We start from the raw sequence: 14,920 nt of genomic DNA on the forward strand, positions 1-14,920 counted from the left end.
TTGAGGAGTTAAAAACTACCCCTGTGTACATTGAGAGAAATGGTATATGTGTCAGTCCTTTTTGCCAGCAAGGCATTAAAGGAAAGGATCAATCCAACCTCAAGAGGATAAAGACACATGTCTGCCTCTACATTAGGGAAGATTTCAATAATTAGAGGGAATGTTACAAAGTTCAACAGATTGATCCCTGGAACAAAAAGATTTTCTTAGAAGGAAAAATTGAGCAGATTTGGCCTACATTCCCTTTCACACAGCAGAATTAAAGATGAGGGCACGAGCTCGTATACGGGTCCCCGCTCACGGTGCCCGGGGAGTTCGTGCCCTCGTTGCCGGGGCGAGAGGAACCGCCCTCATCCACCCTACAGCGCCTCCGAGAGCGAGTTGGCAAGCTCGCACCCGTGCCGACGTCCCGCCATGGGACATTCCGCCCTTATGTGCCATTGGCCTTCCGGGACTGCGCCTTTGTGTTCCTGCGCCGTGACGCCCTCCGGACGCCACTCCAGAGGCCGTATGAGGGCCCGTACCGAGTGCTGGAGCACGGACAGACAACCTTTATCTTGGACATGGGGGGGTGGCCGGAGGCCGGAGGCCGTGTCAGTTGACCGCCTGAAGCCGGCCCACTTAGACATTAGAGGTTGCCCAGCCTCGGCCATGAGGTCGCCCACCCTTCCGGGACCCACCACCTGTCCCTCCAACTGTGCCTCCGCCGGCCCCTCTGTCAACCGATTACCGTACGCGGTCCGGTCGGCTTTGTGCCTCCGGTTCTGGGGGGGGGGGTCCTGTGGCGGCTCCCAAGGGTCGGGCCATACCACTACCGACCCGTCGGCACGGGAATGGACCAGTCCCGGTACTAGAGATATAAGGACAAGGTTTTGGGCGCGAAGCCATTCCGGCAGACTCGACCCGTCTGATAACCAACTATTAAAACCTTAACGCCCCCAAAATACCTGGCTCCCTGCCTTTATTTCGGGCCTCTACCGACGCGCCACACTGTCACTGAAACTTACAAAAGTTTTAACTGGGTAAATGCAAAGTTGATGTTTCCCTTGGCAGCTGAGTCTTGAAGAAATAATCTTAAAATAAGGGATCAGACATTCAGATGCAAAGTAATTTCTTCACTCAGGGATGTATTAAATTTTAGGAATTTACTACCAGTGGAGTATGGAAACCGTGAATTCAAGACAGAGGGAGATGTTATGGGACTCAAAAGGTAAGGGGAAATATTGGAAAGTTGCCTGAGATGTTCAAGGAAAATTACTATTTCATGGCTTTCCACTCAAAGTTTAGTGTAGTTATGGAAAAGAACAAAAAATAAAATTCTTAATTCTTCCTGAGTAGCAGCTGTGAAAGGGAGGTTGGTAAACCAGGTTTGTTTTTCTCTGGAATATCAGTGGTTGAGAGGAGATCTGATAGAGCAAAATGTTATGAGAGGCATAGATGGTGCAGACAGTCAGAACCTTTACGCAGGGTGGAATTGTCAAAGACTAAAGGCCATAGCTTTAAGATGAGAGGAGCAACATTTAAAGGAGATACGCAGGGCAAGTTTTTTTTTAAACACAGAGTTGCGGATGCACAGAGACAACACCTGGAGTACTGTGTGCAGTTTTGGTCTCCAAATTTGAGGAAGGATATTCTTGCTATTGAGGGCGTGCAGCGTAGGTTTACTAGGTTAATTCCCGGAATGGCGGGACTGTCATATGTTGAAAGACTGGAGCGTCTAGGCTTGTATACACTGGAATTTAGAAGGATGAGAGGGGATCTTATCGAAACGTATAAGATTATTAAGGGGTTGGACAGGTTAGAGGCAGGAAAAATGTTCCCAATGTTGGGGGAGTCCAGAACCAGGGGCCACAGTTTAAGAATAAGGGGTAGGCCATTTAGAACGGAGATGAGGAAAAACTTTTTCAGTCAGAGTTGTAAATCTGTGGAATTCTCTGCCTCAGAAGGCAGTGGAGGCCAATTCTCTGGATGCTTTCAAGAGAGAGCTAGATAGAGCTCTTAAGGATAGCAGACTCAGTGGGTATGGGGAGAAGGCAGGAATGGGGTACTGATTGAGAATGATCAGCCATGATCACATTGAATGGTGGTGCTGGCTCGAAGGGCCGAATGGCCTACTCCTGCACCTATTGTCTATTGTCTGTTGACAAGCAGGTTAACAGTGAGAATGCTTCATTCAATGTAACTGCATGACATCTCCCTTCACTTTGATGATGTATTCAGTTGGGATTCATCCTGTTTTTTTTATAAACAAGATACAGCTGGGTAAATGTCCATAATTTCAGGGAGACGCCAGCCATATAGCTGCACTGGGACAGCTTGTCTAGAGGTACAACTAGAGGTACATTGTCTAGAGGTACAACTAGTTAGGTTTTCCCCACCCCACCACCACCCCCCACATAAACAGAGTTAAAAATAGATCAAAACGTACATTTAAACGATGACAATAGACAAAAACAAAAAAAAAGACAGAGAGACTGCCGGTGAGCCGCAGCTGCAGAATGCAGCCACGCCCCCTCATGGGGATCGCAGCCACGCCCCGGATGAGAGGGGATCTTATTGAAACATACGATTATTAAGGGATTGGACACGTTAGAGGCAGGAAACATGTTCCCAATGTTGGGGGAGTCCAGAACCAGGGGCCACAGTTTAAGAATAAGGGGTAGGCCATTTAGAACTGAGATGAGGAAAAACTTTTTCAGTCAGAGAGTTGTAAATCTGTGGAATTCTCTGCCTCAGAAGGCAGTGGAGGCCAATTCTCTGAATGCACTCAAGAGAGAGCTAGATAGAGCTTTTAATGATAGTGGAGTCAGGGGGTATGGGGAGAAGGCAGGAACGGGTTACTGATTGGGAATGATCAGCCATGATCACATTGAATGGTGGTGCTGGCTCGGAGGGCCGAATGGCCTACTCCTGCACCTATTGTCTATTGTCTATTGTCTAAATTCCCACAGAGTGTGGGAGCAAGGACAGAGCCTTGTTTGACGCCACTGCGGATGTCGAAGGGCTCCGAGAAACTGCCATTGAGCTAAGTGCAGCTAAGTGGATTGAAGTGGAAGGAAGTCTGGAAAGCAAAGTCTCTGCTAAGGTGCTGCAACACAAACAGGACAGTGTGGGACCATTTAAACTTGCAGCTGCAGGCGATGATGATGATGTCCATTCTCATGGACATTGTGAAGCAACTGGAACTGGAAGGTAGTTAATGTCTTACATCATATCAAAGATGAAAAGAGGTAAAATACTCCCTTACACATTTTATCTATTATTAGGAGGCAACATGTATCCAGGGTTATCATGCCAGGTGCTTCTGTAACATCACAACAATAAATCGAGCAAAGATGCTCATGTCAACAGCACGGTGTGCCATGTATTGCATTTTGTATGTGTGTTGACTGCAGAAACTCCCTTACTACAAAAGAGTTGGAATCTGATGAAGACATCTTAACTTTGTCATGAATATTTTTTTCTTTGATACCACTGAGCTTTTACATCAGTATAGATAGAAGAAAAATTAAAGTGAAAGAGCTTATGTTAGCTAATGTCAGTACTTTTACTTGGCCTTATGTGATATACAGGAGCGTTAAAACATGTTACAGTCATATGGGGAATTGCAGATTGTCATTCCCAAAGCATATGGATAACATGGTTCCATATTTTGTATAAGTAAAAGTATAAAAGATCCAAATCTAATTTATTTTGATTACCAGAAATCATAACGTGTAGTTTCATTATTGTGAAGATTGTTGCAAACTTATCAATAATAATGAGCAAGAACCTTGATCATCACTCATCAATGTTCATGTGCTGTGAAATCTCATGCAATATGTCCTCAGGGTGAACAAATAAAAATCCAATTTTTCTGTTTGTCAACTAGCCGGTCATTACATACCCACCTTTGAAATCTAAACCAAAAGCTTTGTAAAAAAACATAAATAAATACAGTCAGATTTTGCTGTGTCAGTGTGTCGAATGAATTAATCAATGAGTGAATGTCTTATGATTATGGTGCACTGGTGAATAACATGATGTGCTGCTTTTGTGCTGGATGCTAAGTTCGTGTGTGTGTGTGTGTGTGCGTGTGTGCCTGTGTGTGATTGTTGGCATAGCCATGACTGTAACGGGGGGTGGGTGGGTGGGTAATAAGGGGCAGGGGACATTTTGGACATGTTGGAACCATATTGTTATCATTATGCACACATCTACACACACATGCATACACAAGTGTGCATAATATACATGTTCGGCAGGTACACACAAACACACACACATACTACACATACACAAACACTGCAACACTTTTTGGGGTATTTTAAGTTAAAGGTATTAGCTCTCATTTGCAAGATACCATGGGGGGGTGTATCAAACAGAAATATAGGCTCGTTGTAACTTAAAATGACTGCCCATCGAGTAAACATGAAAGTATTCGATTCTTAGTCATGCCCTCTTGGGAGCTGTCGGGGCAGAAGATGCTTCCAGTCTGAACGGCGGACAGGTCGGTGGATCCAATACCAATAATGAGACTCGACCGGTGAGAACGACGTCGGGCAGGGCCATAGTGGTGGGTAACTCCATTGTCTGAGGTGCGGACAGGAGATTCTGTGGTGGCAGGCGAGACTCGAGGATTGTCTGCTGCCTCCCTGGTGCCAGGGTTAAAGATGTCATGGACCGACTTCAGAACATCCTCGAGAGGGAAGGTGAGTAGCCAGAAGTTGTTGTGCACATGGGCACGAACGATGTCGGGAGGAAGAGGAAGGAGGTTCTACATCGCGAGTTTAAGGAGTAAGGAAGAAGACTGAAGAGCAGGACTTCTAGGGTGGTTATCTCTGGATTGCTTCCTGTACCTCGTGCTGGTGAGGGCAGGAACAGGGAGATAGGGGATATGAATGTATGGCTGAGAGGCTGGTGCAGGGAGCAGGGATTTAGATTTATAGACCATTGGGATCTCTTCTGGGGTAGTGGTGACTTGTACAAAAGGGACGGGTTACACCTTAACTGGAGGGGGACCAGCGTTCTGGCAGGCAGGTTTGCTAGTGCTACACGTGTGGGTTTAAACTAAATAGTGGAAGGGAGGGGTTGACAAATTGGGAATATAAAGATGGAGTTAAAGGGGAAGTGATTACAGGAAAAGTTGCAAAAGACTCCTAAATTAATGGGAAGGAAAGTTCGAGAAGGGATAAGAGAGTTAGGTCAGGGCCAATAGTACCGGTGTGAGAGGGGAGGTGAATACTGAAGTTAAAGTGTTGTATTTAAATGTGTGAAGTATAAAAAATAAAGTGGATCAGCTTGAGGCTCAGTTAGATAGTGGCAAGTATGATGTTGTGGGAATTACAGAGACATGGCTGCAAGAGGACCAGGGCTGGGAGCTGAATATTCAGGGGTATACAATCTATCGAAAAGACATCAGGTGGGCAGAGGGGGTGGGGTTGCTCTGTTGGTAAGGAATGATATTCAATCCCTTGCAAGGGGTGACATAGAATCAGGAGCTGCAGAATCGGTATGGACAGAACTGAGGAATTGTAAGGGTAAAAAGACCCTATTGGGAGTTATCTGCAGGCCCCCAAACAGTAGCCTGGATATGGGGTGCAAGTTGAATCAAGAGTTAAAATTGGCATGTCGCAACGGTAATGCTACAGTGGTTATGGGAGATTTCAACATGCGGGTAGACTGGGAAAATCAGCTTGGTCATGGATCCCAAGAAAGGGAGTTTGTGGAGTGCCTCCGAGATGGATTCTTAGAGCAGCTTGAACTGGAGCCGACCAGGGAAAAGGCAATTCTGGATTTAGTGTTGTGTAATAAACCGGATTTGATAAGGGAACTTGAGATAAAAGAGCCATTAGGAGGTTGTGATCATAATATGATCAGTTTTAATCTATAATTTGAGAGGGAGATGGGAAAATCGGAAGTGTCAGTAGTGCAGTTGAGCAACGGGGACTATGGAGGCATGAGAGAGGACCTGGCCAGAGTTGACTGCAAAGATACCCTAGCAGGGAAGATGGTGGAACAACAATGGCAGATATTTCTGGGAATAATACAGAAGGTGCAGGATCAGTTCATTCCAAAGAGGAAGAAAGATTCTAAGGGAAGTAAGAGGCAACCGTAACTGACAAGGGAAGTCAAGGACAGTATAAAAATAAAGGAGAAGAAGTATAACATAGCAAAGATGAGCGGGAAGCCAGAGGATTGGGACTCTTTTAAAGAGCAACAGAAGATAACTAAAAAACCCATAAGGGAGAAAAGATGAGGTACGAAGGTAAGCTAGCCAAGAATATAAAGGAGGATAGTAAAAGCTTCTTTAGGTATGTGAAGAAGAAAAAAATAGTTAAGATAAATGTGGGTCCCTTGAAGACAGAAGCAGGTGAATTTATTACGGGGAACAAAGAAATGGCAGACGAGTTGAACAGGTACTTTGGATCTGTCTTCACTAAGGAAGATACAAACAATCTCCCAGATGTACTAATGGACAGAGGTCCTAGGGTGATGGAGGAAGTGAAGGAAATTTACATTAGGCAGGCAATGGTGTTGGGTAGACTGATGGGACTGAAGGTTTATAAATCCCCAGGGCCTGATGGTCTACATCCCAGGGTACTTAAGGAAGTGGTTCTAGAAATCGTGGATGCATTGGTGATCATTTTCCAAAGTTCTATTGATTCAGGATCAGTTCCTGTGGATTTAAGGGTAGCTAATGTTATCCCACTTTTTAAGAAAGGAGGGAGAGAGAAAACAGGAAATTATAGACCAGTTAGCCTGACATCAGTGGTGGGGAAGATGCTGGAGTCAATTATAAAAGACGAAATTGCGGAGCATTTGGATAGCAGTAACAGGATCGTTCCAAGTCAGCAGGGATTTACAAAGGGGAAATTGTGCTTGACTAATCTTCTGGAATGTTTTGATAATGTAACTAGGAAAATGGACAAGGGAGAGCCAATGGATGTAGTGTACCTGGACTTTCAGAAAACCTTTGATAAGGTCCCACATTGGAGATTAGTGGGCAACATTAGAGCACATGGTATTGGGGGTAGGGTACTGACATGGATAGAAAATTGGTTGGCAGACAGGACACAAAGAGTAGGGATTAACGGGTCTCTTTCACAATGGCAGGCAATGACCAGTGGGGTACCGCAAGGCTCGGTGCTGGGACCGCAGCTATTTACAATATACATTAATGACTTAGATGAAGGGATTAAAAGTAACGTTAGCAAATTTGCGGATGACACAAAGCTGGGTGGCAGTGTGATCTGTGAGGAGGATCCTATGAGGATGCAGGGTGACTTGGACAGGTTGTGTGAGTGGGCAGATGCATGGCAGATGCAGTTTAATGTGGATAAATGTGAGGCTATCCACTTTGGTGGTAAGCGCAGGAAGGCAGATTGTTATCTAAATGGTGTCAAGTTAGGAATTGGGAAAGTACACGTAAAGTTAGCATACAGCAGGTAGCGAAGAAAGCTAATGGCATGTCGGCCTTTATGACAAGAGGAGTTGAGTATAGGAGTAAAAAGGTCCTTCTGCAGTTGTACAGGGCCCTAGTGAGACCAGACCTGGAGTACTGTGTGCACTTTTGGTCTCCAAATTTGAGGAAGGACATTCTTTCTATTGAGGGAGTGCAGTGTAGGTTCACTAGGTTAATTCCCGGAATGGCGGGACTGTCGTATGTTCAAAGACTGGAGCGACTGGGCTTGTATACACTGGAATTTAGAAGGATGAGAGGCGATCTTATTGAAACATATAAGATTATTAAGGGATTGGACACGTTAAAGGCAGGAAACATGTTTCCAATATTGGGGGATTCCAGAACCAGGGGCCCCAGTTAAAGAATAAGGGGTAGGCCATTTAGAACGGAGATCAGGAAAAACTTTTTTCGGTCAGAGAGTTGTAAATCTGTGGAATTCCCTGCCTCAGAAGGCAGTGGAGGCCAATTCTCTGGATGCTTCAATAATAATAATAAAATATTCCATTATTTGTCCCACACCAGGGAAATTCACAATTCAAGAGAGAGCTAGATAGAGCTCCTAAAGACACCGGAGTCAGGGGGTATAGGGAGAAGGCTGGAACAGGGTACTGATTGAGAGTGATCAGCCATGATCACATTGAATGGGGGTGCTGGCTCGAAGGGCCGAATGGCCTCCTCCTGCACCTATTGTCTATTGTCTATAATGTGACATTTACCAGAAGCAAGATGTTTTCTCTTAAAGCGACTGGAAGATGCCTTACAAGCAGCCCTCATTTGTAAAGCATCGTGGGGATCTTGAACAGAAGTAGGTTCGTTCAAATTAAAATGACAACTCATCATGTAGACGTATCACGACATTCAATTCATGGCCATAATGTTACACTTACATTAAAAATAAACGGTTTACCTCTTAAGGCAACTGGAAGGTGCCTTAAGAACTCAAATAAAATAAAATCAAAGTTGTGTGCATTCAAATATAATTTCCAAACTTGGAGGCAGTGTGATCTAAAATTTCACAAATACTATATTGCTGTCAAATGTCATCTGTCGATTAAATGTTATGGACATTGGGAGGATTTGCAAATGAGGGCTATTACCTTCGAGAACTCATCAAGAAAAGTAAAAGAAAATTTGAGGACTTCTTTGTGGGGGGGGGGCGGGTGGGGGGACCTTCCGGGAGTATAGAATGCACTAACACCAGTTAACATACACTACATTTCATTTCCCTCAACTAAATCTCATCGTGTATCTATAGGAATCCAACTCCCCATAGAGTAATATATGGCAACCTATTATTGAGCACAAGAGGGCGCTGTTACTGTTTCTAATTAGCTTAATTATTTAGTTTGCAACTTTTGGCACTGACGAGTTATTAATTCCTTCTCAATGACTTTTTAATCTAAATCTGTGCAAAATTTCAAGTTGATACGAGAGATGGATCACGAAAGTTAAAATCTAGACACATTTTTGATGTTCGGGCCGCGGTCTACGTGTGAGGTGTTGGATTCGAAGAAGTCAAACCAGGGAAAGACCCTCACAGTGAATGGCCATGTCCAGGATAGTGTTATGGAGCAGAGAAATCCAGGAGTGCAGGCACATAATTCCCTGAAAGTGCACCACAGGTAGATAGGGTGGTCAAAAAGGCCTTTGGTACATTGGCCTTCAGTCAGGATATTGAGCATTGAATTAGGATGTTGTGTACTGTCGTACAAGATGTTGGTGAGGCCACATTTGCAGTGTTGTGTTTGGCTTTGGGCATTCTGTGATAGAAATTATGTTATTAAGCAGGAAAGAATGCAGAGAACATTTCTGTGGATGTTACCAGGTCTGAGGGCCTGAGCTACGTGGTGAGGTTGGGGAGGCTTGGACATTATTCGTTAGTGTGCAGGAGGCTAAGCAGTGATCTCATAGAGATAGACAAAATCATGATCGGAATAGATATGGTGAATGCAGAGAGGCAGGGAATGCAGAGGGAATACCCAGATGCAGGGAATCAAAAACAGGAGGACATGGGTATAAGGAAAGAGGTGAAGATTTAATAGGAACCTGATTTGTGGGTATAAGGAATGAGAACGTATGTAGTTGAGGCACGAACTATAACAGCATTTAAAAGGCATTTGGACAGGTACATGGACAGGGAAGATTTACGGGATAGGACCAAATACGGGCAGGTGAGACTAGCATAGATGGGGCATTGATGAGCCAATGGGCTGGTTTTCATGCTGTACAATTCTATGACAGAATGCTTTTATTAAATTTTTTTGAATTATTTACAGTGAAAATGATTTTTTTGATAAAATCTTGCTGTAGCATTAAATGTAAAATAATAATGCCTCAATATAACTGGAAATTAATAAGCATTGATAATTTTTGAGGTTGTCGGCCATTCAGACCATATTTGAAATTGTTCCACAATGCAAGAATTCTCTCATTCTTCATGCATTCCCTTCTTTTACTCCAGGTGAACATACTATTGTGGGAAATATTTTACTGATTAAGCAGAAACAAAAACGTTGCATTAGATAATTTTTTATTCACAAGAATATTGGCAGAGTAGTAATGATTCAAAATTGTTTTCATTGCCATTGCAGCCAGTATATCTGCATTTCTGCTGAGCTTGGCTGTAGTAGTAGCGAGTTATGTCTCTGCGGCAGGTTCCGTAAGACATCCCATCGTAGCAAGGATTACTTTCCCCTAAAAAATACAAAGCATGTAACTGTAGCGTCTGTGCAATTACATAATTGTCAAACAAGCACAGTTCATGATGCCTTGAAACAACTGGAATTCAAACTATTCCAAGGTGATAAGTAAAAGTATTGCCTGAAATCAGATTCACAAAACGGTTGTGATTTTCAGTCAGTGCACAATCAAGGTACAGGTACTCCGCGACTAATCTAATCGGCGACCTACGTACACAATTCTCAATAGCCGTCCCCGTTTCCAAAATGACCTGCATTAATGTATCCATGTTTACAGAATCATTTCAGTCTAAACGGGGCAAAAAAACCACTGATACTTCCTGAAACCAATTACTTGGCAACTCCTCTTTGAAGGGGAATTTTAAATTTCAACTGGATGGAGAATTGGGTGAGTGAAGCCAAACTGGCTCGAAACGCCGAGGGATTTGGATGCTTTGTAGATGTTATGTCGGGACCCAGCTGACTTCGAGAGGTGGGCGGGCGGGTGGGTTTAACCATGATCTGAGGGTTTAATAAAAGTGAAAAAGACAAATTTAGAAACAGGAGGATGGCGAGGGATTCCTGTCCGCATCACAGATATAAAAGCGTCGCCAGAGCTCGCTGCACTTCCAGTTTTGGCCACTGACTGTCGGTGCGACACTGGGAAGGTGAGCGAGAACAAGGGAGGCGGTGGAGAGCAACTCCCAAACGACTCGGCACAGTCACCGACATCATCCACAAGGTGCACCAGTGAGCCCTTCTTCACCAGCTGCCGCACCATCCAGTTGACGCGGCAGTTGTTGCGGCTCATGTTGTAGGCACTGGCCAACAGCAATTTCTTCAGGCCGCCGCCACCGACAGGCAGATCAGCGACATCGAAGCCCTAGTTTGAAGGTGAAATGACACAGTGCTGGAGTAACTCAGCAGGTCAGGCAGCATCTCTGTAGAACATGGATAGGTTACGTTTCGGTCAAGACCCTCCTTCAGACTGATTCAGGCATAGATAGACAATCAAAACCATTTCCCAAGGCCAGAACCATCAGGAGTAGTGGGCAAAGGTTTAAAGAGAGCGAGAACGTTTGAAGAAATTGTGCCTGAAACATGCTGCCAGGGCTGGTGGTGGTAGCAAGTGTTGTCAAGTGTTGCCTGACACTGAAAGGAAGCATGCAGGTACAGCAGGCAGTGAAGAAAGCCAATGGAATGTTGGCCTTCATAACAAGGGGTGTTGAGTATAGGAGCAAAGAGATCCTTCTGCAGTTGTACAGGGCCCTAGTGAGACCGCACCTGGAATACTGTGTGCAGTTTTGGTCTCCAAATTTGAGGAAGGATATTCTTGCTATTGAGGGCGTGCAGCGTAGGTTTACTAGGTTAATTCCCGGAATGGCGGGACTTTCATATGTTGAAAGACTGGAGCGACTTGGTTTGTATACACTGGAATTTAGAAGGATGAGAGGAGATCTTATCGAAACGTATAAGATTATTAAGGGGTTGGACACGTTAGAGGCAGGAAACATGTTCCCAATGTTGGGGGAGTCCAGAACAAGGGGGCACAGTTTAAGAATAAGGGGTAGGCCATTTAGAACTGAGATGAGGAAAAACTTTTTCAGTCAGAGAGTTGTGAATCTGTGGAATTCTCTGCCTCAGAAGGCAGTGGAGGCCAATTCTCTGAATGCATTCAAGAGAGAGCTGGATAAAGCTCTTAAGGATAGCGGAGTCAGGGGGTATGTGGAGAAGGCAGGAACGGGGTACTGATTGAGAATGATCAGCCATGATCACATTGAATGGCGGTGCTGGCTGGAAGGGCCGAATGGCCTCCTCCTGCACCTATTGTCTATTGTCTATTGTCTATTGACCTGCTGAGTTACTCCAGCATTTTGTGAATAAATACCTTCGATTCTGTTGCTCCACAGTGTTGTCAAGAGAGTCAAAGTGTTTAATTCTCATGTATACCAACAATATAACTCCAAAATTCTTATTTGCAGCATTATAACAGGCCTGTAAATACAACACCCCTCCCCCTTGTTGTATATAATAAATAGAAGTCCAATAAATTACTAACCACATACAATTTTACAAAAAACCTTAGTGAACCTGAGACAGTCAATAGAGCTCTATGTAGCAACATGGAACTACATATGTTGGTTTATAAAATAAGACTCAGTGCTCATAAGTTCATAAGTTATAGGAGCCGAATATGTCCATTCGACCCATCAAGTCTACTGTGACGTTGAAGGGTCTTGAATGTGTCGTCATTTGTGATTGTAATGTTAAAGTGAATATATGTATCCTCGTTTGAATGAATTTGCATCTGGTGGCTAATTGGTTACATTTCTGAATTTCTTGTGCACAACATTAACCCACACCACTATGTTGCTTTATGGAAACTTTTCTCCAAGCAATGACCTCATAATGAATCCCCATATCTCCTGTTTCCTGTAATCTCGGCATTAAATTTGGACATATCTTTCTCCCAGAATTTCATATATATCTGGTTGTAGTTGCAGTATGAAGCACAGTCTGGATTTTGAATATTCCTCATGTGATCTGGTGGCAACGGCGGGCCAAGCACTGGTGGCATCCATTATTGTGATCCAAAATATCTATTTTGGACCATCGGGGTCACCAATGAAGTGGGACATGAGTGTGAGGCAAAGCCAATAAAGCGGGACACGTGCCAAGCATAGTTTTCTTTATTCCTCAAGCACCGTACAGCTCCCCAAACCCTCAACCAGTTCAAATGCTCCTGGAACTCCACTACTGGCTGCCACTCCTCCCCATTCCAAGTTCCGTGACCCCACCCTCCGAGCCGAGGGTTCGCACCACGCGTAGCTCACCACCAGGGACCGCCACAACACAAAGTGCTCATACTCATAAGACATAGCAGCCGAATTAGGTTGTTCAACCCATCAAGTCTACTCTGTCATTGAATCATGGCTGTCTCTTGTGCCCTCTCAACCTCATTCGCCTACATTCTCCCCATTACCCCTGAAACCCATGCTGGTGTAACTCGGTGAGCCACTCCACAAAGTACTGTAGTAACTCAGCAACTCAGCAAGTAACTGAGCATTTATTGTTGGGACCCTTCTACAGACTGAAGGAGATGTCCTAGAAATGTTTCCAATCGTTTGGCCACAACATCACACTACTGACTGTCCCGTTGTTCTTCAATCCATGGCTTTATCCCTTTATAATCAAGGCGTACATCAACAAGTGTCCAGACCTTTGATGTCATGCCTATTACGAATGAAAAATAGAAAATTATGGTCAGCACCTTTGTTTGGTGCCCCTGTTTCCATTTGCTTGGGCATGTTGATTTAAACCTTTTAAACATGCGAAGATCTCGTGAAAGTACTCCAAGTTAAAATATTATCTAGATTTACAAGAAAGTGGAGATACTGGAATCTGGAACAATAAACAAACTGCTGGAGGAACTCAATAGACTGAGTGGCATCAGTGGAGGGAAATGAACAGATGACGTCTCGAGTTGAAGCCCTTCATCTGAACTGAAAGAGTAGAGGGGTAATAGCCAGTATATAGCAGTGAGAGGAGAGGTGGAGCAAGAGTTAGTGCATGATAGATGGATCCAGGTTGGGAGTGGTTCATTGGCAGATTGAATCAGGTGGAAATAGTGATAGGGAGTTGATCGGTGAAGGTGTTGAGAGGTGAGGTGATAGGTGAAGCTGAATTGGACAGATGGGAAGAGTATGAGACTGATGGACCTTCAAGGTCGGCAGAGGAGCAGCAGATGAAAGAGCGTGGGGATTGTCTGAAAAGGTAATCTCTTGGGGAGTTTTTCAGTGTTTTTTCAGGAGCGGGTGATTTAAAAACTGGTCGGGGCCAGCCTGCAACACATACCTTCAAGGTCAGCAGAGGAGCAGCAGGTGAAGGAGTGAGTGTGGGGATCATCTGAGAAGGGGAGCAGCCTGTCGGGGAGCAGCCTTGTCGAGTGAAGTGCCTTGTGAGAAAAGTGCAAGTCTTTGGCTCGAGAGCCTTCGGTGAGGAGGCTGAGGGAAGATGCTACGCCAAAAGTTGGAGAGGGTGAGATGCAGTGAAGAAAAGACAGGTAAGCTGATTCAGTGTGATGCTTGCAGGATGTGGGAGGTCAGGGACACTGATGAAACGCTTCTGCAAAAACTAGAAAAATAGAGATACTTTAGTCTTTGATCAACCCATTATTTAAAAAAATTCATGATAAAACCCTAATTTTGCTGAACATGGGAATTGACCGGAAATTTGTTATGCTATCTGAGGTGTTAAAATCTGCCCCTGTGGATCAATCCAACCTCAAGGGAGTAATGACTCTTGTCATTCTCCCTTCATTAGGCAGGATTTTCCTGCAATAGAGGGAATGCTGCAAATTTCACAGCATTAATTCCTGGAACAAAAAGATTTTCTTAGGAGGAGAACTTGAGCAGATTAGGTCTGCATTCCCTTTCACACATCACAATGAAAGATGCTCTCACTAAAATTGTTTCTTCCTTCATCCTTAGCATCAGCTATAAAGGTTGGAAAACTTGGATTATTTTCTCTGGAATGATAGTGGCTGAGAGGAGACCTGATAGAAGAGGATAAAGTTTAGAGTAGATAGTGCGGACAGTCAGAACCTTTATCCCAGGGAGGAACTTTCAAAGATTAAAGGACATGGTTTTAAGATGAGAGGAGCAAAATTTAAAGGAGATGTGCAGGGCAGGTTTTTTAAAAATACAGTGTTGCTGATGCCGGGAACACTATGCCAGGGATGATGGTGGATGCAGACATGATAGTGGCATTTAAGAGGATTTTAAATGTACATGGATAT

The sequence above is a fragment of the Rhinoraja longicauda genome, chromosome 2, assembly GCF_053455715.1.
Source record: "Rhinoraja longicauda isolate Sanriku21f chromosome 2, sRhiLon1.1, whole genome shotgun sequence".
NCBI lineage: Eukaryota > Metazoa > Chordata > Chondrichthyes > Rajiformes > Arhynchobatidae > Rhinoraja > Rhinoraja longicauda.